The sequence below is a fragment of the Carassius auratus genome, chromosome 32, assembly GCF_003368295.1.
Source record: "Carassius auratus strain Wakin chromosome 32, ASM336829v1, whole genome shotgun sequence".
Classification (NCBI taxonomy): Eukaryota; Metazoa; Chordata; class Actinopteri; order Cypriniformes; family Cyprinidae; genus Carassius; species Carassius auratus.
Window position 1 is genome coordinate 34,868,102 of NC_039274.1, and position 22,864 is coordinate 34,890,965.

At 37.6% G+C, this 22,864-nt stretch overlaps 1 protein-coding gene and 1 pseudogene across 1 annotated transcript in view; one reads left to right on the forward strand and one right to left on the reverse strand.

Annotated features, from left to right (window-relative positions):
• The window catches only part of LOC113052327 (coiled-coil domain-containing protein 102A-like), a 60,265-nt gene extending 48,052 nt beyond the window's left edge, over window positions 1-12,213 (reverse strand). The window contains exon 1 of the mRNA XM_026216780.1: window positions 12,029-12,213. The gene's annotated coding sequence lies outside the window, so the exon portion shown is untranslated. The remainder of the gene's footprint in view (window positions 1-12,028) is intronic.
• A 2,266-nt stretch (window positions 12,214-14,479) lies between these two features.
• On the forward strand, window positions 14,480-22,096 carry LOC113052454 (adhesion G-protein coupled receptor G5-like; annotated as a pseudogene).
• Window positions 22,097-22,864: the final 768 nt, after the last annotated feature.

Here is a 22,864-nt window from a genome sequence, read left to right on the forward strand (position 1 = left end):
CTGTCCAGCATAATTAGTTCAGTCATATACCGGCTCCTCAGTGTCAACAGGAAATTGCTGAGTTTCTTAGGACTCCAGGTTTAAGCTATCAGTCTAGCACACACTATGCATTCCTGAACAAAGACTCAATACATATATCCAGTCCACACACACACACACACACATACAACAACACCAGAGAAAACATTCAGTTCCAACATGACAACACCGATCAGTGAGTGTAACAGCAAAGCAGATCCTCGTGTTCTCTACAGTTTTCATAATAATGACCAAAAAGAGAAGCCAAATGTGCAGTTCCAAAAACGCCCTGGGCTCATTTTCTATAAAGCAGCTTCAGGCAAATTATTAGGCAGTTTGTTTTTAGAATCTCTTCTCAAGGCCAATAAGAGTAGATCAAACTACTCTACATGAGTCAGAAGAAATTCCTCACTCCAGACAGAAAACCAGCTACCTTAATGAAACCATCAAACACAATCAAAGTAATGAGTTGGATCCCTCAGACAACAAACACATTTGTCATCACTATGAGTGAACATATAAAAGTGTGAGACTGGTTTGGGTGATCAAACGCTTTGGAGCCTGTGAGGCAAAAACAGCAGTGAAATCTCAACATCTGCCTGAGAGCTCAAAGGGCCCAATTAAAAAAGTCAAAACATAATTAAAAGGAATGTGTCTGGTGAGCAGGGGACTGTGGCAACACACACACACACACACACACACACACACACATACTTCAGTCTTGAGGGAATTAAAATGCAATTCATGGGTACATTTGAAAAATGTTGTACAGGTTGCATGAATCTGATTCTGAAGTCAAAAACAAAGCTGTTTTTTATGTAATCATTACAACTTCTTACTCAAATCTACTGATGATCTCTCAATAAATGCTTAGTCAATGGTGGTCTGCAAATGTCCAAAATAAATGATCCAAGACAGGTATATTACATTTCATAACATTGGCAGAATTTGAAAGCTAAGATTTTGTTTCTTATCAAAAGTAACAAGCACAAATCTCAGTGCGATTATTGAATGGCAAGCACACAACAAATTATGTTTATTGAAGTAAAAACAGCAGTGGCTAAAGATAAATTCTTGGTATTCATAAATCAGTATCAATTCATCAAAATGAGATGAAAAAAAAAAAATTAAGAAACAATATTTTTGACCCAGCCCTAGCACTATTATAATTGAATCACTTTGTTTTGCTTGGTCAGTGGCAAGAAACGTATTAGAAAATCTAATACAACGACAGCTTTAAGAGACCAATCACAAGCTTTTGCCAACCTGTTCTATTGGCAATGAATTAGTAAGCAGTAGTCCTAATTTAGCTAGCACCTAGAATTTTACCTAATTAATATTCATGAGCCATGATAATTTTTATAATTATTTTATGCTTCTTCGCCACTGTTCTAAACGCAGACTGGTGAGGACACTAAGCATCCAGACTAATTAACACACAAGATCCTGATCCTGTCCTTGGGCTAAACCTGTTCCAATCCTGCAGTGTAAGTGCTGAAGCTGATGTGATGGACACAGAGAACACCACAATAAGACATTCGACACAGTAAGCTGGCTATTGGTTTTGAGCCATTGGTCACTCCGTATACAGATCTGAGGGACTGTACATCTGACTGATGTTGCTTGGAAATCACCTGAAGATTATATGTTGGCTATGCATAAACCAAATTCTTTACTGAAACATGTCAAATAGCCGAGATATTCTTCTAAAAAGATTATTTTGTATTTCACAGAAGAATTAAAGGCATGCAGGTTTTAGGAGCATGAGGGTGAGTAAATGATGACAGAATTCCTTTAATACAGGATGAAGTCAAGCTGCAAAGCTGGTGGCTGTCTGGGGATGTGCTCTAGTGTCAGATGGCCATTATTTATTCAAAAGGATAGAACTAGTTCAGAATGAGGGCCTGAGAGAGAGGTGATATCATTTAGCTGCTTACTCTAGCAGCAAAAGAGCTGAGATCTCTGCATCTGTCTAAAATCCATAATCAAAGCAGACATTCGTCTCAAGACTAAGACTAAAGCCCTATTCGGACGGGACTAGTTTTACAGGGGGTCGTTAGAGAAATCTGCGTTTCACAGACGTACTTGGTGATTTTAATCCCGTCCGAATCTGCCACTGTGTTTTTCTCACACAACCTCTGTGATAATTCCAGAGCAAATTACCTACCGTTTTTCAGCAAACTCAGTGATCCTCTGAGAAAACTAATCCCGTCCGAATGCGAATGTCTGTGGTTGCTGGTGATATTTTATTTCACAACGCATTTCCTTGTGTGTTTTGGCCAACGTGAATTACCGTAGATGCTCTTACCGCGCATGTTTCATATATTTGCTTAGCGGCAAATAAATAATAATAAAAAAATAATACAAATAATAAAATCAAGAGCAAGATTGCGTAAACTGTTAATACCGGCTATTGTAATATCAGCATCAGGTAAGATTACTCACGTTCATTTATGTACTCAGTTACATAATGTTTTAATTACATTTAATAAAAACAAAAGAAAAGAAAAGAAAAACAAGTTAAACTAAAGGAACCACACATTAACATGGTTTTGCTATACTAGCCATTTAGTATTTATTGTGTAATAATACTAAGGCAATTATTCTGAATGAATGCAATGCACGCATACAGAGCGCGTGATCTCTGTGACGCCCAGATGCACAAATCAGACCCTCCCACCTCTGTAATAAACACGGAGATACTAGTCCCGTCCGAATTGGTACATGAAAATCACAGACGTCAGGTGGCAAGAATCGAAACTCAAATGTAGTTTAGAAAACTAGTCCCGTCCGAATAGTGCCTAAGACTAAAATCAAAAACGCCTGCCAAAATCAACACTGTTACCAACATTATTCAAAATATTGTCTTTTGTGTTCCACAGAAGAAAGTCAAACAGGTTTTGAATGAGTGAGTAAATGACAGAATTAATTTTTTTTGGTGTACTGTCCCTTTAACAGTTGAGTCAAAGGGTCTGGATTCAAAAGAGGCTTTTTGACCTCTCTTACCGTTTCAAACTCATGAAACAAAGTGACTAACAACAACTGACACTCAAAGCAACACAGAGAGCTCATGAAGGCCATCTGCTTGGATCCCAGTCAGTCTTTGATGGTAAAGTGCAACATAAGGCTAAGACAAATGCAGAGAGGATGAGACCGTCTACAACCCTGCAGACAGACTCCTCATGTTCCCCGCCACTAATGAGGATCAGATGAGGAACATGATACACCACAACAGCACACCCACACACACACAACACAAAAAGACCTCCACTTGATGCCTGTGGTAGGTAAAGATCTAAATTATAATACCTTCAAAATATTGTATGAACTATATTGTGATGTTATTTTGAAATGTATTTCAAATGCAGACATATTGAGACGATTATGATATTTAAGGTGCTTTAAATAATGATAATACAGAGCTTTATTAACTTACACGTTCTTAATAAAAATCCAGTATTTGAAGTGAGCTCTGATTATGAATGGAGAAAAAAAGAGAGACTAAATCATTCTGTGGTTCAGCCAGAGAACACAAAAGCCATCAAGAGAACCCATCCGCCAGAAAGAAAACAAAACCCCCCATTTCTCTCACATACTTTCCTTTGATTAAAGGACAGAGCGATATAAACAGCCATAATGTATGTTAATTTTAGACAGAAGGAACACATTGTTTCTAACCACTTTGGTGTTTAAATACACAAAGTGGAAAACGATAAAACATAAGGCAGACTGTTTAACCGACCAATCAGATTAACTGTTCAAATAGAGCAGGTTGGAGGACACATCACAGTTTGCAATGGAAAGTTTATGAGGGAAAAACAGTCAAAACAATCACAAAACTTGAGCACATAAGCAAAGTCCATCATCTTCTGACTACACACCCAGGGAAAAACCCCTCACTGCGGGAAACTCTTCTCAGACTGACAATGCTTTTTACTTAAAGGGATAGTTCTCCCAAAAATGTAAATTCTGTCATTTACTCACCATAATTTTGTTTTAAAGACTTTTGTTCATCTTTGAAACACAAATGATGATGTATTTAATAAAACCTGAGATTAAAACTAATCATGAAATAAATCCATATCTTATCGAGAGAATGATCGCTTTATATGATGAACACATTTAATTTAGGCTTTTATATTAAAAGTGCTGATCAATGGAAACATGGTATATGGTAAATGGATCCTAAAAGGCTTGATTGCTTGATGTCTAGGGAACCAGGTGAGGTTTGTTCTCGGACACAAAGCAAGTAGAGTGAAGCTCATGAAAATTAGTAAATTATATATGTTCATGATTAGAGGAATGTCTTAGAAGTCTTACGCATTTGGAATGAGGTTAAGTAAATGATGACAGACTTTCCATTTTTGGGTGAACTGACCCTGAGAATCTGCCTTGGGTCTTAGTCTAGAAAAATGTTCAGAATGTAGGACAGAAACTTTGTTAAATAAACATAATATGTGCAATAAATATAAGCCGGCATGTATACGCAATTTCCTGGTCATCCTAAAAAGTCTGCAGTCTCATGTGCTGACATGACTAATGAACACCAACTGCACTGCATCGGTGACTAACCATCAAAGCACTGTAAATATGTCAGCTGACAGAGCTAACAAAGGAGAAACTACAAGGCCAGAGAGTGTGTATGTTCCCAGTCCCAAGAGGAACTATCACTAAGCTTGCGAAAAAGCTTCACTCCACTGGAAAATGGAGAGACAGAGTGATTTTATCTTTTTAAATCTCACATGATTAATTAGGGTCCTATTATGCTCTTTTACAAAGTCTTGATTTTGTTTTGGGGGTGTACTAGAACAGGCTCTCGTACAAGGTTGTTCGAGAAAAAAAAACAAAAAACATATTTTACACATATTTTACAATACAACACTCTCTCCCCAGTCTGGCATGAACGGCTCGAATAGTTCCTGTATTACATGAAGGCCCGCCTTCTGAAATATGAAATGTGCTGTGATTGGTTAGCTGGGCCAGTGAATGTTTTGATTGGCAGAACTCTGCACCTGGTCGGAAATGTCATGCCCCTTACCAGAGCCCTTACGAGTCGTTTGTTGTAGTTTTTAAAAAGTGATTTCTGTTAAATAAAATATCTAATAAATTAACATATTACTGAGCTTTGTAACTTTTCAGATTTTTTTCATGCTCAAACTGCAAAGTTGAAAAAGTGAAAACGCATAATAGGACCATTTTAAGATAAATCATCAAACGCAATGGTAATCTCAGTGGACAGCTGGCTTTAACCCTGTCAACCACAAAGCAGGTGAAAAGAGATCTGAAGACACCTTGGGGACTTTAAGATGATTGTATCTAAAGAAACAGGCCTTCTAATACAACTATTAAACTTAGGGCTGAGGCCAGCTCAAAATAAAGCCATGTCATGGTTTTCTCATCTATGCTCAGCAGTACAACGGAACAATACAAAAGTGTTCTAACATTTATGAGTGCTCTATATCTGCCAGTCCCATTCCAGATATTATCCAGTCAAGGCTGAAGCCTTCAAACCCTCTTAAACTACTATAATCATACTCAATATCTGGCAAAATATTAAAGAATGTCTGCAAAACTTATGGTTTGGGTTCTGACTTGAACTTGAAGAGAAAGTTCAACCAAAAAATAATTGACATTTACTCTCACTCATGTCATTCCAAATCTGTATGACTTTCTGTCTTCAACACACAAGATGATTTTTTGAAAAACGTTTCCACAGTTTTTTGACCATTTCGAAAAATGCAATAAAAGTTGCCATTTCGGACCCCATTGACTTTCATGGATGTTTTCAAAATGGCCAAGAGTTTAAAATGCGCTTCAAAACTATATATTTTGAGTTTGCCAGTCAAAGAATTCTGGATAAATTATCCTATTAAAGTTGGGTCTTAAAGTGGTCTGAAAGTTTTGGACAATATTTTATCGAGACACATCCAAATTCTTTAACGTCAAAGGCTTTAAGGGGCCCAATTCCGGTTGCAGTCTAAATGAAGGTCAAGCAGCAAATCTCTAGGCTTGTGTGGACTCAGAGAGGGGCCTCTCTAATAATCACTCATAGGCTGCCCTTCCTTCTCAAAGCCGCAGACCACTGCTATGGTGCATCTGGCAGACTGCTTATGGGCCTGGGGTGCAAGCTAATTGGCCACAGAAAGGCACAGAATATCCAATGATGTAGTGCATTTATTCCCAGCTGGACTGGCCCCTATTACAGGGCCAAGAGGTGACTTATAAGCACTCTGAAGCCGGCATGAACAGTTGTTTCTACAGTAAGGAGAGCGGGGGGGGGGGGGGGGGGGGGGTCGTCATGGGCCCCTGAGACAACTTCCTTTTGACACTAACCCCCATTCTATCAGACTTCCTTCCTGCAGCTCCAACTTCAAAATGCTTCTAGATCTTTATCGAAAAAAATGCCTGCAATACAACACACAGGTCCAGGTAAACAATAGCAATCAGAAATACACAATCAGGTTTTAGAGATTGTTTGCCCCATTAAAAAGAATTTACAGTCTAATTTGCAACAAGTGAATGTGCAAGGAGCTGCGTGTCAAAAAAAACTATGAAGTTTCCACTCTCAAAACGTTTCCCTCACGTCTTTCTAAACAGCTAGTGTGGTCTTCACAAGACTTAACTTTAGCACTGAGGTCAGCACCATAATATACACTGCAGAGACACAGCTGGAGAAGTGACAAACTAACAGGAACTTTTGAAAAAAAGGCCTCAAAGGCTGACAAAATATTAGCAGGGTGCAAACACAGTATGTTTGCCCAGTGCTTATCTGAATAGTTTGCAGACCAATGCAAAATCGGTGACTATTGCAATATGACAAAACGTCACCAGTGATATGGAGCCTGAAGCTGTAATGTGGAAAGAATATTGGTGCAATTATTAACACAAGTGCCGGTTCATAACAGGACACAACACTCTTCACACATGAATGAGGCAATTCTTAATAGAAGATTTATACTCCAATCCCACACACATAAATTACAGTGGAAAAAGCGGAAGAAAAATAGAGAGTCCAGTTATCTGGTGACAATATGTAAGAATGCAGTGTTTCTTATCACAGATCCTAATCCAAACCCCATGCATCAAATTCAGAGCTGACAGAACTTATCCTCCCCTCATGGAAAACGGATACTTAAGCCAGTCACTTCCCAACGAAAAGCCAGTCTTGACTTTATAGTTCACCCAAAAATGAAAATTTTTGGACCACTGACACTCCTAATGGAGATTGTAGATAGAGTGTCAATGGTCCAGAGAGAGGTAGTGGTGATGAACTTATAAGTCTGCGTCACGCTCCGGCTGTTGAGAACATGCTCAGGACAGTTACAATGATATAAATAATGTTCAGTTTCTTGCACAGACCTATAATTTTGCGTCTTTACACATCAATGTACCGTCACGAGCCGCAGGATTTAATTTGGTTTTGTTTGTGTATGTTTTTTTGACTCTCAAAGCTGTGATTTCCTATTCACTTTCATTATATGGCTGACAGATTGTAACTGTTTGTGTTCTACTGAAGAGACAAAATCACCTACATCTTGGATGCCCTGGGGGTAAGCAGATAAATATCAAATTTTCATTTTGGGGTGAACCATCTCTTTAAGAGTCCTAAGGTTCTTTCCTTTAATATATCCAACTTTTTTGGTGTTATTTGTAAGAAAAATAACATCGTGCCCTGTGGAACAGATTTATGCTCTTATACAATGCTGTAAATGTAGGTGACAAATCATTCATAGATGTAATAAATGTTTATTTTTGTGTTTATTTTAACTGAATTAAACTGCAGAAAATAAAAGTCCAATGCTGGAATTTATCCAAAATGCTAATGAACAAAGTATTACTGAAAAGAAATTGAAAAGAAAAAAAAAATATGAAATGGTGATAAAGTATATTTACTTAAAAAAAATACTAGGATTAATTTACTTCATCAGGCCTTTAGACCAAATGCAGGCACTCCATGGTGCAATTTAAAACTGACTTAGCAGATGTTTTCCGACCTATAAACTTTTTAAGGGGGGGTGGAATGCTCGTTTCACTCAATATCCTGTTAATCTTGAGTACCTATAGAGTAGTACTGCATCCTTCATAACTCCAAAAAGTCTTTAGTTTTATTATATTTATAAGAGAAAGATAGTCTGTACCGATTTTTCCCAGAAAAACACGAGCGGCTGGAGGCGTGACTTGTGGGCGGAGCTAAAGAATCACAAGCGCGAGTAGGCTTTTGCGTTGAGAGCGTTTGGGACTTTACCGTGAGGAAAAAAACATCATCCAAAACAAACCATGGCTAACAGTCAGATTCAGCATATATTTATGATCCAGAATCAGATCCAGAGGCTGAAACTGAACAAGAGCAGCAGCAGCAACGACTACAGCAGGACGTCTCTATGTGGTATGTACTAAAACTGTATATATTTGCTTAGCGGTTTTGGAAAATGACTAAGTTCCACTTTATGTTATCTTTTTATTTTTTTTATTTTTTTTAAGGTGTACATGTGGAAAGTGCAGTTTGATGACAACATCGCATGTTGTTTACTTGATGTGCTTACACGCCGATAGCTAAGTTAACAACACAGAGATATTTGAAGCAGTTTTACTCACCGCCTGGGGTTCCAACACACGATCGTGACCCTTTTTACGTACAACTTAATTTTTGAAACTTTGTCCATGACTAGCATGGGAATCCAACTCTTTAACAGTGGAAAAAAAACTGAAATAGCATTTCAACCCCCCTTTAAGTGCAAATCATGCAATGTTTTGTCTCTGCAGGTATTATGTGCTTCAATTTAAATCAAATACACTTAGTAAAGTAAAAAAATCCCCTTCACTTTCACAAACTTTTGAGACTCCAACAGCACACTTGCACGGAACACACCGACACACATCACATCACAGAAATGCTAATCATGAGCTTAGCTGCCACTTCCAATTAGGGGGTTTTCACAGATAAATCCTGACCCTCAACGTGACTTTACAAAGCAGCCAGGGAATATGTAACTGTATCTGATGCTAAGGATTATCAAGAGGTGTAATACAATTTCTGTGGTTGCACAGACCTCAGAGCTGGCCTTCATTATCACGATGGGGGTGTGAGGTGCCTCAAGAGACCTGTCATAGGACAATAAGCTCTACTTCAACAGACACATTTCGGTTTCCTGCTGATCTGCCATCAAAGAATTTGTATTTCACAGTCAGAGATGAGTCAATCATTTAGGAGGAACAGATCTCCTGTAGCAATTTATTTCTGCCAGCACATGCCTGAGCTGTGAGAAACACTTCAGCCAGAGCTAGCTTTCCAAAACTATCACAACGATTACAGACCATGAAATTGGGAGGAGACAGGGAAACAGAAAAGACAACGAGGAGATTTTAAAGGTGAGGTTTGGGGACAGGTGTGGTCCATCAGAATAATTAGGCATTACACTGACATTCAGTCATTTAGCATGAACTGTCAATTCAGCATGCAAGCTGCATTTCTGAGAAAGGCCTAAAGCCCTCAAAATAAAAATAAATGACCATATAAACCTTAAACGGTTTTATTTAGCTACACTATGAGAAAATATACTGCTCGTGAAGCGAAAAAACAAGGATGTGGGATTCATATGCGAGCAGATTCTCACAATCAAAAAGCATACATGAATGATCACGTACACAAAGCCCTATATGATCACTAACGTAATCACTCTCGTTCTCCCGCTTTCTCAGTCTCTGTGCAGCCGGCAAGAAGATGGGCCCGAGACGTCTGAAAATGTGTGGTCACCATAGCAACCACTCACACTAGTGGTTCTCTTTTCAGTGAAAAGAAACGAAGGGGCAATAGTGCTTTTTCACCTTCCATCTGTCTGGCTAGCTGCTTCCATGCTTCGGCGCTATGATCAGTGAAGCGAATATCTTGAGGAGGACAGCTCAATGGCTTACGGAGGTATTTCGGAAAGCAACCCACCATCTGCGGACCACTGCCAGGCTGACAGTTTAAAGGGAAGGGGAGTCTGGCAGGTCTGACCTCCAGACCAAAACAAGACGTGTAATTAAATCAAGCTGATGAAGACACACCTGAGTACACAAAGATCTCCAAAACAAGTCCACTGTTGGACCAAGATCACAAATTCATTCGCAAATTAAAAAATAAGAATAATAATCTGTGTTCTGTTTTCTATGCAGTTTGCATTTTCTTGCTGTTCTTGTAGTGATACATAAAACAGTAATGCATAATAATATATACTGGTACCATAACAGCTATTGGCAGGTAATGGATATTTGATTGATATATTAAGTTATTTAATGGTGCTCATGTTTTTACATTTAGACTCCCTTTGCTATCATCTCACCCTTATTATAGTTAATTTTTAAAAACACTTATGTTATGTAATATTGGCCATTTATCCATAAAATGACATTTATCCATATGGACGACATCTATCAAGCTCCAAGAATTGCCATACACCATAAAATAGTCCACAACACATTTGTGCATTGAATTTGTTGAATTCTAAAGCCTCACAATACAGTAGTTTTAAAAGATTGAGATTAAAGACTCAATTACTTGTTACGTCTGACGCAATAAATGATTAATAAACGACTCACTGGAGGGGAACACTGTCAGTAAATAATGAAAGATTTCCATCTTCCACAAAGCTATCATATGGGCTCAAAAGACTTGTATGACTTGTACACAAACAATAACTAAATGTTCAATTTTGGGTCAACATTTTTAAAGGAATTCCGAAGACAGACGGACATTTTATGCACCAAGCCACTGTCGTTGTAACTGTAAAACTACATTAAAACTCAATCTGGTCCTGATAACACTGCAGTTGGGATGGTCGTGGTTAGGGCGGCTACAGGCCCAGGCTCAGCGTGGCCTTGACTGTTCGTCTTTTCATGCAGTGATGTAGAGAAGGAAGAAAAAATCACAATCTGTGGGTGACCAGAGTGCTCCAGATTTGGGATGCTAAAACATCCCTTAAAAAAAAGTAAAAAATAAAAAAAACGACCAACACAAGAGACGAAAACAATCATTGTGAAACTCCAGTCCCAAATGTACAATACATGCCTTATTTCCCCAAATCTTTCCTCACATAATTTACAAATCATCCTTTAGGATGCATGCATTTGTTTTTAGTGTATTTGACCAAAATGTATTTCTCTGTGATCACGGATTTGTTATTTCTAGTGTTGAAATTGTGAGCATGGCTGTGGCTTTATGGAACTTGTGTGACCTCCATTTAACACTGTTTTAGTGTAGAGGAAGCCCCCAATTTTCTTTCTTCTAACCTGTTTTACAACTGAGCATTAAAGGGGACAACCCAGCCCAGAGGAAAACAGATGTGATAGTCTTAAAAGCCCTGTTTTTCTGTCATTATCCAGTCACTGACAACGATTTGTACTGTAAGATGGACAAAGGGAAACTATTACATTACGGGCCTTTTGTGAACTACATAACACCATATTCTTTCAGAAAATAATATATAGTTAAAAGCACAACTCCTCGAAAGTTTACATTTGAACTGCTTCGAGCCACTGGGTTACATTTAAGTTTACCATACAACATGAATGAATGACTGCTAAGTGGGCTTTGTTTCAAATAGTGCAACTGTAAACTTGTATTTCGAGTCAATTTATCGCTCACTTGTTTACTTTAAGACCATAAAAACAATACTAATATGAGCTCTGATGCAAAAACGGTAATAGAAAGTCTAAAAACAATGAAACCTCAATGAACTGTTCCTTTTTAACCTCCAGAACAGTTGTAATTCACACAGGATCTAGTCACTACATTTCCAACGACGTGACTCAACGCAACAAGATGCTATTTGTAACAGCCAACAACAGCTTCAGGGTAAACAGCGTAGCAATTCACAGGCAAACTGCATATTTGGGAACTTCAGCGTGTCCAAAACGAGGTCTCCGTGCACATTACTATCGTGTTGAATGTCACTCGACACACACCGCTGTTCGGATAACTCCCAACAATACATCTGGAATCATGCCGTGATCCGTTAGCACATGCACATACCTGAACAACACAAGAAAGAACATGGAAGAAAATCCTCCAGCGTGTGTTGAAGATCCCTGCTTTTCCAATACAATCCCCCGAGTTCAAATCCACCGTGGATATTCCAGCAGGAATTTTCCCACCGAATGGAAGCTCAATGTGAGCAAAGGATGGAAGGGGAGGGATGACCGAACAGAACGGAGGAGGCGCCTTCACCGTCACCAAACTTCCAGTCTGGAAGCTATTCCGACCTATGCATTCCTATTCCTATCCTTTTACTATGCAATAGACTGTATATTGTCAAAATATTGAGATAGGCCTAGCTGAATATACAAAAACAGCAATAAAGGATTATGAGTAAAGCCTGACCATTTTTTATGAATACATTTCATATAGAATTTCATTAAATATATTTCATTGAAATGATAGTAAGAAATATCAATTTACTGTTATGGAACCGCTGGTAGCAGGGGGAGTCTGTCAGTGAGACTGGATTCAGAATGGGTGGAATACAATTTCAAGTTTTGTAGAAAGAACAGGATCTGAGGCAAATGAAAGCATTGATTCAAGAGTTAGAACACATTCATACACAGATGTAGCTGTTATCATGCTATACGGGTAACTGTCAATATGTAAACTTACAAGTCGCTGTATGTGTCGCTATAAAAAACAAAAACTTCCTGAAAATGATGTAAAAGTCCGCGAGGGGGAGCCATATCCTCAATTACAGCAGATTGACCGCAGCAACGTCATGACCACCAGCATGGAAATCCACAAATTCTGTATATAAAATAAGGCTTGAAGTAAACTGAATGAACATTCTGAGAACTGAAAATTAATTAGCCATTTTTTAAAATAATTTTGGGATACTGGGAATTCATTTTAAGAAATGTAATATCAAATATTACTTTTAATGATGTCTAAGAACGTAGAACGTTTAAAGATCATGGACCACCTCACACTTATGGAAATAAATGACCTTATTTTTCCTTATGTGCTCTTATATTATAAAGCAGGGACACATAAGGAACGTATCACATATGTTCTCCACCCAGCAACTGTCCCAAAATACACAAGTTTCATTCTCACAGCCAGGAAATGTTACTTCACTGTGACTTTAACTAAGCCATGACAGAATGACCAGAGAGAGAGAGAGAGAGAGAGAGAGAGAGAGAGAGAGAGAAAGAGAGAGGGAGCAGGAAGTTTTCACTGTTTATCCTGCAATCATTAAATATCATGTTGGATGACATTCTAGATGTCTAAATGTGATATGGTTTGAAATTTTGGTCACCCAGTCATACTTTAATACATATCTTTTCTGTTTGGTTTCCATCTATCTGTATATGTGCGTCTAAGAAGATACATGTGGGTTAGTTTTAAGTGTCTTTTCTGAGTAACTGTGCTATAGGTTATTTACTGTGGTCTGAGAGTGTTAGTTGGGCTAATGAAACACTGTGAGAGAGTTGGTTTGAAGTCTGCAGAGAGCAACTGTTTCTCACAGTCGATGAAGAATGAAGTGTTAGTGTGTGCTCTATATACAGGTTCTAGAATATGTAGTTATCATATGTCTTATTCATTAATTAATTATATATCTCATCTGCTTCATTTGATCAATAGCACATTTATCTACAAGCAACCATCCTTGTCTCTGTCTCTGTCATTCTCGATGGCTGACCTTGGGATTTAACAGATGAGTAATGACAGTGAGACAGTGAGATACAAATCAGCAGATCTTAATCAAGTGAGTAGATCTCTCACTGTGTCTATCAAGTTTTTAATCAGATAACATTATTTTTCAAAGTGTACACACATTTTCAGTTGATGGCAGAATCTTAAAATCCAGACAGACATAGTCTTCCCTATATACTCTATTATGCATCATTATAACAGTAAGACTTCATGTTACGCATATGTGCCAACATATTAATGCTACTGTTTTACCCTGAACTAAACTGATACAAGTATAAGTATGTCATGTTTATGTGACTTATTTGAAACTGATGTGTTTTCAATAAGAGATGATGGTTGAGTATTTATGTATGTACCTTATGTGTACTCATTAATACAATTGTAGGAATTTGTTACTTGATGTGGCCTATGACTGAATATTTATCACAAGAATTCACAAGAAGAAAGTTTGTGACAGATCGGAGCTGTGACCTCATTTCGGAGGACTACATTTTTATACTTTATATTTAAGACTTTTTGACATTATAAGTGGAATTATTATATTTATATAGGAAGCCCATGTATGACTCTATTAAGAGATGTAACTGAGCATGTTTTCATCTCTCTTTAAATGAATTCTCTGTACCTTTTCATGCACCATTTATGAAGCAGAGTCTAAAGACTATAAGAATGTGGATTATCACCTGTCTTTTGTTCACTTCGGTTTTAGGTAAGGAAGTGTCTCTAAAAAAATAAATTCAAGGATAGAATTAAAAGTAATTTCTTACTACATTTTGTTCATCAACAGCAAATGACAGTAACTTGAAGATGTGTGGAACATGGCGCCATGGCAACGCATCACAAATTCTGAAGTATGATTTGAAAACAGGCTGTGAGAAAATTGAGATTTCAGCCAGTGAGAGCACACTTTCTATTCAGGGCAGTATCACAGCCAAGTGCACACAATCTTCGTCCATTAATCTAGATTTAAAACCTCTTGAAAATCAAAGTCAGTTCTGTGTGTTCTGGGATCCGCTGCTGGACCTGCTGATAGTGCAGGTGAATGGACAGAAACACACTCTGTGTCCACCAAATGGCCTTCAAGGATCGTGCTGCACTCACTTCTCACCAGAGGATCAAGAAAATGCTGCTCTGTATGGTATTGCGAATGGCAGCATCCACGGTGATATCATCAGACATGATGTCATGGGAAAATATACATTTAGAGGAGATTCAATCGACTGCAGTAAGAACCTTTAGTGTTATATTTTACATTTTGTTGTATTAAAATTTTTAAAAGCTACAGATATCAATATACATTGACTGAGTTCACTTGTGAGTTCAGTATTTCTGAGCATGTCATTAGTTTTAGGTTCAGTATATTTCTTCTGTTTTTCCACTTGCAGAGAAGAAATTGTGTGATGAGGCAAGTATGAAGCCCAATGGAGCAAACATGTGAGTCAATCATGTTTCTATTTCAGTTTGTTAGTTTCCCTATTACTTTAGTGTGTTATGAACTGATGTGGTCTATCATGCAGATAGCAAGAGGTGATGTTGTGCATGTTTATATGAGCACAGTCATGACATGCTTAAGTATGTGTGAAGAAAAACAGAGGTTGACCCACAAAGAGGAAGCTGAACCCATGACTACAATGCCTTTTAAACTTCTGTTCACTTTTAATGCATGAACTTCAAAAGGCATCATTGGATTTTTGATGCATTGCATTAATAAAATCAAAGCTTGCATTTGTATATTTGTATATTGTATAATCATGCTGTCTTACTCCATTTGTGTATGAATATGTAAAAATAACTTAAATGTATCTGTTGATCGTGTGTAAAAGCATGTGTTTGTGTGTTTTTGCAGGATAGAGGAAGCAGTGATGAAATCCAATACAACAGGTCAGGTGAATCTACTTTGTGCTCAGAGCAGAGTCATTGAGATGGATGATGGTTTCACAGGACTCAGTTTCACTCTACAAGTAAATAACATTCACCTTATAGAAGCACAAAGTTCAAAAGTTCCAAAATCTTTCAGTCACAGGAAGGTCTCTTTCTAGAATATGAATAAATATAAATGTTGCATTCCAGGGCTCTCGAACTGCAAACAGGACACCCACCGTTTATCTTCCCTCCTGCCTGAACTCTAAGTCAAGGAAAAATTCCAAGGTGGTGTGTACTTACTACAAGAACAAGACCTTATTTCAGGTATGACATTATTTGTCCAGCAGACATAAATCATGTGGATTAATTAGCTTCCATTATCTTACCAACATATACAGCAATGTACAGATTGATTCAACCCTGTTTGTGTTGTGTAGGGGGGGTCGTCTGATGCAGTTCTTCTGGATGACATAGTTGGACTCTCAGTGGAGAATGAGACCATCAAAAACCTCCCAGAACCTGTCAAAATCAGGTTTCGTCACTCTATTCACCCAGTAAGTCTTTTTGTGCTTGTTAACTATTTTGTTAAATACTTTCTCAAGTAATACCCTGTTTGTTGTGATGTTAAAATGCTATTTATAAGCTTAGCAACAGCCGTAGCTGGCATCATTTTCTACTGAGTAGACTAAATGTCTGCCATTTCCTTTACACTGAAAACCACATGACACTTTTTTTTAAAGGGGTCGTATGATGTTGCTGAAATTTTTTTTGTGTGTATTTGGTGTAATGAAATGTGTTTATGCAGTTTGAGGTAAAAAAAACCCCACATTACTTTCCACATGCTGTGTATTATAGTTTGTCCTCTATGCCCCCCTTTCTTAAACACGTAATTTTTTACAAAGCTCATCGGTCTGAAAAGCAAGCTGTGCTTTGATTGGCCAGCTATCCAGTGTGTTGTGGTTGGCTCAATACAACAAAACCAATTACAAACCAGGAATTTGTTGCATCCAGTGGGGACATAATTACTGATTATAATGACTTATACAGTCTTTTTACACCTTTCATATCGAGCCGCGTAAACATAAAACCATGTCTTCATTTGTGATCAGAACAAAAGACAACCAACAAGCATACTCTACACTGCTCAAAACTTGCAGTTGAATCATCAGTGGCAAATTTTTTTAATATTAAAAACTTAATTACAAACTTTGGGTCAGAAGCGTCAGACTGTCCATGCAAAGAGTGAGAAACGGCCGGCTGTCCTGAATGAGCAGCAGCCAGCAGCTAGAGTGAGGAACGGCTGGCAGATTCGACGAAGGAGTGGGATATTAGGAGGGTGTGGACAAGAATTAAGTTTGATAAAGAATAACTCTTTCGATTTGAAACTTTAGGCTTTGCAACTTTACAGATATTCTTTATGCACCAAGAGCTTGTAACACTCCAAAGAGAATGGAAAAACTGAATTTGCATCATATGACCCCTTTAACTGCTCTAACTATTGATGCATTTCTTCCCGACCTCTCCTATTTTATTTAAAAGGCTAACTACTTCAGAAGATGCGTTTCGTGGGACACGAGAAAAGGTGTGCTCATCAACAAGAACCAACACTCAGTATTAGACATCCAGCAAATGTTCCAGTGCTAAATGAAGCACAATTACTGAGTGTTCTGTTGATGTGTCTCTCTGCAGATATTGAAGTGACTTGGAGATATGACGGCTGTACGACTGTTGATATTAATGAAGGAGAGACAGAATGTCACTGTAATCACCTCACATACTTTGCCATCCTTGTGGTGAGTAGCAGGTTTACCAAGAAAATAACATTAAATAAGTGTGTTTTTACTCATTATTTGTAACCAAACTCGGTCCTGGAGGGCCAGTGTCCTGCAGAGTTTAGCTCCAACTTGCCTCAACACACCTGACTGGAAGTTTTATGTAAACCTAGTAAGAGCTTGATTAGCTAGTTCAGGTGTGTTGGATTGGTGTTGGAGCTAAACTCTGCAGGGCTGAGTTTGGTGAATTCTGGATTACACCATACAAATGTAATGATACAGTACACACCTGGTCCCTTTTTGTTCTTTGCTTCAGCAAGTGGAACAGAAGGCTACAGTTCGCCATCTAGAGGCTCTGACATTCATTACCGCTGTGGGCTGTGCCTTGTCCTTAGTTAGCTGTATGGTTTTCTTCTATTGGCTTTGTAAATCCAGGTAACCAACTAAAGTGGCTTGCATGGAATGCTTATCCTTTTATGTCTATTTGTGAACCTGTCCCCACTTTTATTTAAATTTCTTGTTTTGTCTCTATTGCTTTCCCTGTACTCCAGAAGAGGGAAAGACCAGTCCTTATTGGTGCATCGTGGTCTGGTGGTGGCAACCTTTTTTCTTTGCCTATGCTTCAGTCTTACCAGTTCACCTGTAAATACTGGAAATGAAACCATTTGTAAGATAACGGGAGCCCTTCTGCACTATTCTCTGCTCTGCACCCTCTCCTGGATGATTGTAGAAATGTTTCACACGTTCTTTTTAGTTTGCTGTCTATCAAGCTCAACTCTTCCTCCATGGGTCTTTTACTTGGCAGGCTTTGGTGAGTTAGTTAAAACGAAAATAGTTCGGTCCTAAGAACCTATTCAAAAATGGCAATATTTTCTAAATTAGAATTTGTAATTTTTTTTTCAGGTATCCCAGCAATACTAGTTTATAGATTACTTTCTGTAGGTGATATTTATGGCTTAAGGAAGATTATGCCAAGTGAAGATGTCACCAGTCTATATTTTATGTAAGTAAACTATGTAAGATGTAACCTTGCATTATGCACCACAAGCATATAAATATATATATAATACACACTTTTGTCCTCACTTAGGTGCTGGATGTTGGATTCTGACAAGAGCAGATTGGCTCATTGCATCATTATTTTCGGCTTATTGGCAGTTGTGGTGATCTCTGGTGCAGTCATGCTTTTCTTTGTGGCTACAAAGATACGTAACCGACCCGAGTGGAAGAAGAACCGCATAGCTTTTTTCAGTATCTGGGGTCTCACTTGTCTGTTTGGCACAACGTGGGGCCTGGGTCTCTTCAGTTTTGTCTCACTCTCAGAGGCCACCCTCTTCCTCTTCTGCATTATCAATTCCTGTCATGGTGAGAAAGTTTTTTTTTTCTTCTACTTTTTGATGATACACTATTGCTACTTACTAAAGAAAGTTATGAAAGAAAGATCAAGTAACTGGCCTTGTGAATGCTTTTGTGTCAATTTGACAATATAATCTATAACAAGAAAGCTTGCATGTAATTCATTAGGTTTCCTTTCCTGCTTATAAATTGAGAAGTAATTTAGAGTGATAATTCTCAATTATGGATTATAATCTATGAATAATCAATATTTCTGTACCCAAACAGGAGTTTTTCATATGCTGCGATACTATGCTCTTGAACGAATGAAGAAGAGATTAGTTCGGATGGGGGCAGTAGAGGATCTGATGTGTTACAGTGTAGAGATGATGAAGTAGTGTTTTATAAGTATTATTGTTTTTATTTAAAAGTGCATTTATAAAAAATATAATACAACGACCAAACAAATAAATAAGTTTGATGTACTCTTTGGTCTGCAATCACTCTGAAGGTCATAATATTGAAGACTTCACAAGTTATATGATGTATTTCTTTAATCTTATTATTTCTATGAATGTAATAGTTTAACATTTATGAAGCAAGTCTTGTCTTTTAGCAATATTTTTGTGCAAATCTGCAGTATGAAATTCCTTAAGTTTAATTGAGACAATGCTTTTGGAGTTTAAAATAATGAAAGAAAAATTAATTTTCAAACATTCATTTGAATACAAATCTGATCTGAACATATGACTTATACATGTTTGGATTGTCTATTGTAACACCTGTGGCCTAGGCCTACATTTGCATTCTGTTGTATTGTTTAAACAAATAATGCATATCTGAATTTTCCACCGACTTTGGAGTGTGCTTGAAATTAAATGTTCTATGTGTGTGTTTCTGAATCATTAATTCAATCGATTCATTCAAAAACTTAATTTAGGCTAGAAATACCAATGCTGAGGTTCTTCTTTCGCTCTGTTTGGAACTATTTCCATTGGCAGGATGTAGATGTAAGCTATATCAACTTCATGTTTATGGAGCTGTTGAATAAAATCAATATCTCACTTGCAATCATGTTGTTTTAAATAGTTGTGTGTTATTTCTTAAGTAACATGAAAACAGAATTAAAAGGTAGCTATGCTAAAGATACAAAACACTCATTTTACAGTAAGAATAGTGTATTTAAATAAAAAAATGACACAAAATAACATAAGGACTCCATTTATTTAAAAATAATAAATATAAAATAACATTAATTTGTATGAACGAATGTTGAGTTCATGTCGAAATGAGATTTTTCAGGCTGGTAATGGTGACCTCTATTGGGTGTAAGAAGTGAGGCATGTAACAAAATCCGACCTGGAATGGCGTGTCAGGATATTATGTCTTTCTTTGAGTGATCAAAGGAGGTGGACAGGAGTGTTTTCATTTAATGTTTACCAAAATCACATTTTGACAAATATCTCTATTATCAGTTCACTTGTGTTTCCTTCCTTCCTGTCAAGCATTTGAACCGCTTCAGTAAACACAGTTTAAATACTGTACATGGATGGGATAGAACTAGACATTTGATAGTAGTTACATAATCCTTAGAGCTGTAGAATATTTCACCCAGTCTGTGTCTTCAGGGGCTACAGAACCGAGTTCCAAGTGTGGCTCTTCTTCAGTTCTATGTTGACAGTGTACACTGCTGATATGTTTGCAATCAAAGGTTATTTTTCATTTATTTGATGAACTTGTAGTAAAAAAAAAAAAATAGATATTAATAAACCAGAATAATTCCCCACTTACAACGCTGGCAGTCTCAGAATTTACCATTAGTCAGAATTGGTCAAATAACCATAGTGCCAGTATTGAGCAATTCCCAGACGCAGTCACAAGGCAAGAGCAGCTGATTAATTGTAATAATACTGGATGGGATGTTGTTGGTACATCCGTCTTTCTCTTGACTTGACAGGTTAACCGACTGCTCAACATAGACTATACTGTCACAGACATCATGCGACTGTTGCTGCTGAGCAGACACCACAATCACATACAAAAACCTCCCAACTTACCACAGCACGATGAGGGACGGAAAAAAGGAACAGAAAGCTATACGTAAAATGAGAAGTAGAAATGGAAAATGCCATGGCATGAAGGTACAGCGTCATTAGTGTTGGGTGTCAAAGTCAGGGAGTGATTTTGGATTTGGATAATATAACTTTATGTATGTGGGTACATTTTTATTATTAAAATTGTTTTATTTAAATTATGTTGTTGAGTCTAATTATTTAATGCAAAAATACTTTTCATTTTAAATTGTTCAGAGAAAATTAGAGAGAATATTAGACTTTAAAATTATAAAATTTCAGATAAAAATGTTATTTATAATAAAAAATGATGATTCAAATGGTTTAAAACTCTTATTTAAACACATACTTGGAAATATATTGTAGTTTTAAACACATTCTGAAAAGCAAAGTAGAATATTAAAGCATGTCCGTGTTTGTTTATGCAAAACAGCCTCATGCTCTGAACAGGAACACAGAAATATGACATCAGGTCAACAACTAGTACAGTGTTGGCCAAAATGTTTGGCAGTAGTATAAATTTTCTTTGTTTGCTTCAGTACTTGTAGATTATTTTCCCACATTTCTATGGTATACTGAAAAAAAACAACGATAAGCATATACATTTTAAAGGCTTTTATTGTCAAAAAATAAATGAATAAAAAAGTAAAATAATAGGTCAATATTTACATTGTGGACCCTTGTTCTTCATGAGCTCTGCAGTTCGCTCTGGCATGTGGGATATTCGCTTCTAGGCCAAATCCTGACTGCTGGCGATCCATTCTTGCTTTCTTGCAGTTTGTGGGCTTCTGCTTGTCCACTCATTTTTTGAAGACTGACTTCAGGTTCTCTATGGTATTGAGATAAGGGGTTTGCCTGCCAAGGATCCAAAATTTCAAAGTAATGATCATCCAGTCACTTCTTTTTCACTCTTGCTTTGTGATCATGCTGAAAAATGCACAGATCATCACCAAATTGCTCATGGATCATTGGAAGAAGTCTCTCTTGCAGGATGATTTGATACCATTCTTTATTCATGATAGTGTTTTTTGGGCAGAATTATGAGAGCCCACTCCCTTGGCTGAAAAGCAACCCCACACATTGATGGTCTCAGGATGCTTCACTGTTGGCACAACATTTACATTGATGCAGGGGCTTCTTTGCTGCTCTTCTTGACTCCAGGTCGTTGTCCAAAAGTCTGGGTCTCACTGTGTGTGCAGATGCTCTCACACCGACCTGCTGCTATTCCTGAGCAAGTTCTTCGCTGCTGGAGACACAAATCTGTAGCTGACTCTTCAGGAGGAGATAGTCCTGGCACTTGCTGGACACTCTGGGATGTCCTGAAGACTTATTCACTGCAGTCGAACCTCTCTTCTTGAACTTCTTGATGATCGGGTAAATACTCTTTGTAGTAATTTCCTTGCATGTGAGGACATTTTAACACAAAGTGATGAAGTCTGCTCTTACAGTCTATTTAGTATGATATTGATTTTACCTGACTAGTTCTCATTCAGACTTTCACGTGCTGTTGATGTGTATAGTCAATTAATGCTATAGCTGGTCATTTTGTGTTAGGATCAAAAGCAATAAAGCTTTTACCAATTGTTTAAAATGTATCTGATGACTCTACACAATAATAGAAACAATGTGAATGAACACCACAACAGCTGACACAAAACTGATGTCACTGCTAAAACTTTTGGCCATAATTGTAGGTGTAGGGCTAGTGAATTGTGTCTTGTCCCAACAAGTTATTGTCCACAAAGTTATTTCCTGTTTTCATTTTTTCATCTGTTTTTATCCATGAGTACAAAACTCTCTCATGCTGGTACCCCTAATCTCTCTTTATAAACATCAGTTTGGAGTTCCCCTGGCCTGTGAGATCACCATGGTAGTCAGCACCACTTCACAAAGACTGAGAGAAGCAACAAAAGAGCAAAACCACTGCCTTTGTTGGCTGGTTGCCTTTGCACTATATACCATCTGCACTAAAGCTGCCATCTGTTTCGTATTGCTATAAATTAGGCCAAAATATAATGGCCTGATGTACAAAAAAATATGTGTCTGTGAGTGTACATGAGCAGTGGGATCTCTTTGAGATATGCATGCACTGCTGTATTGCTCAGAGACAGAGCCATGGTGTGAAA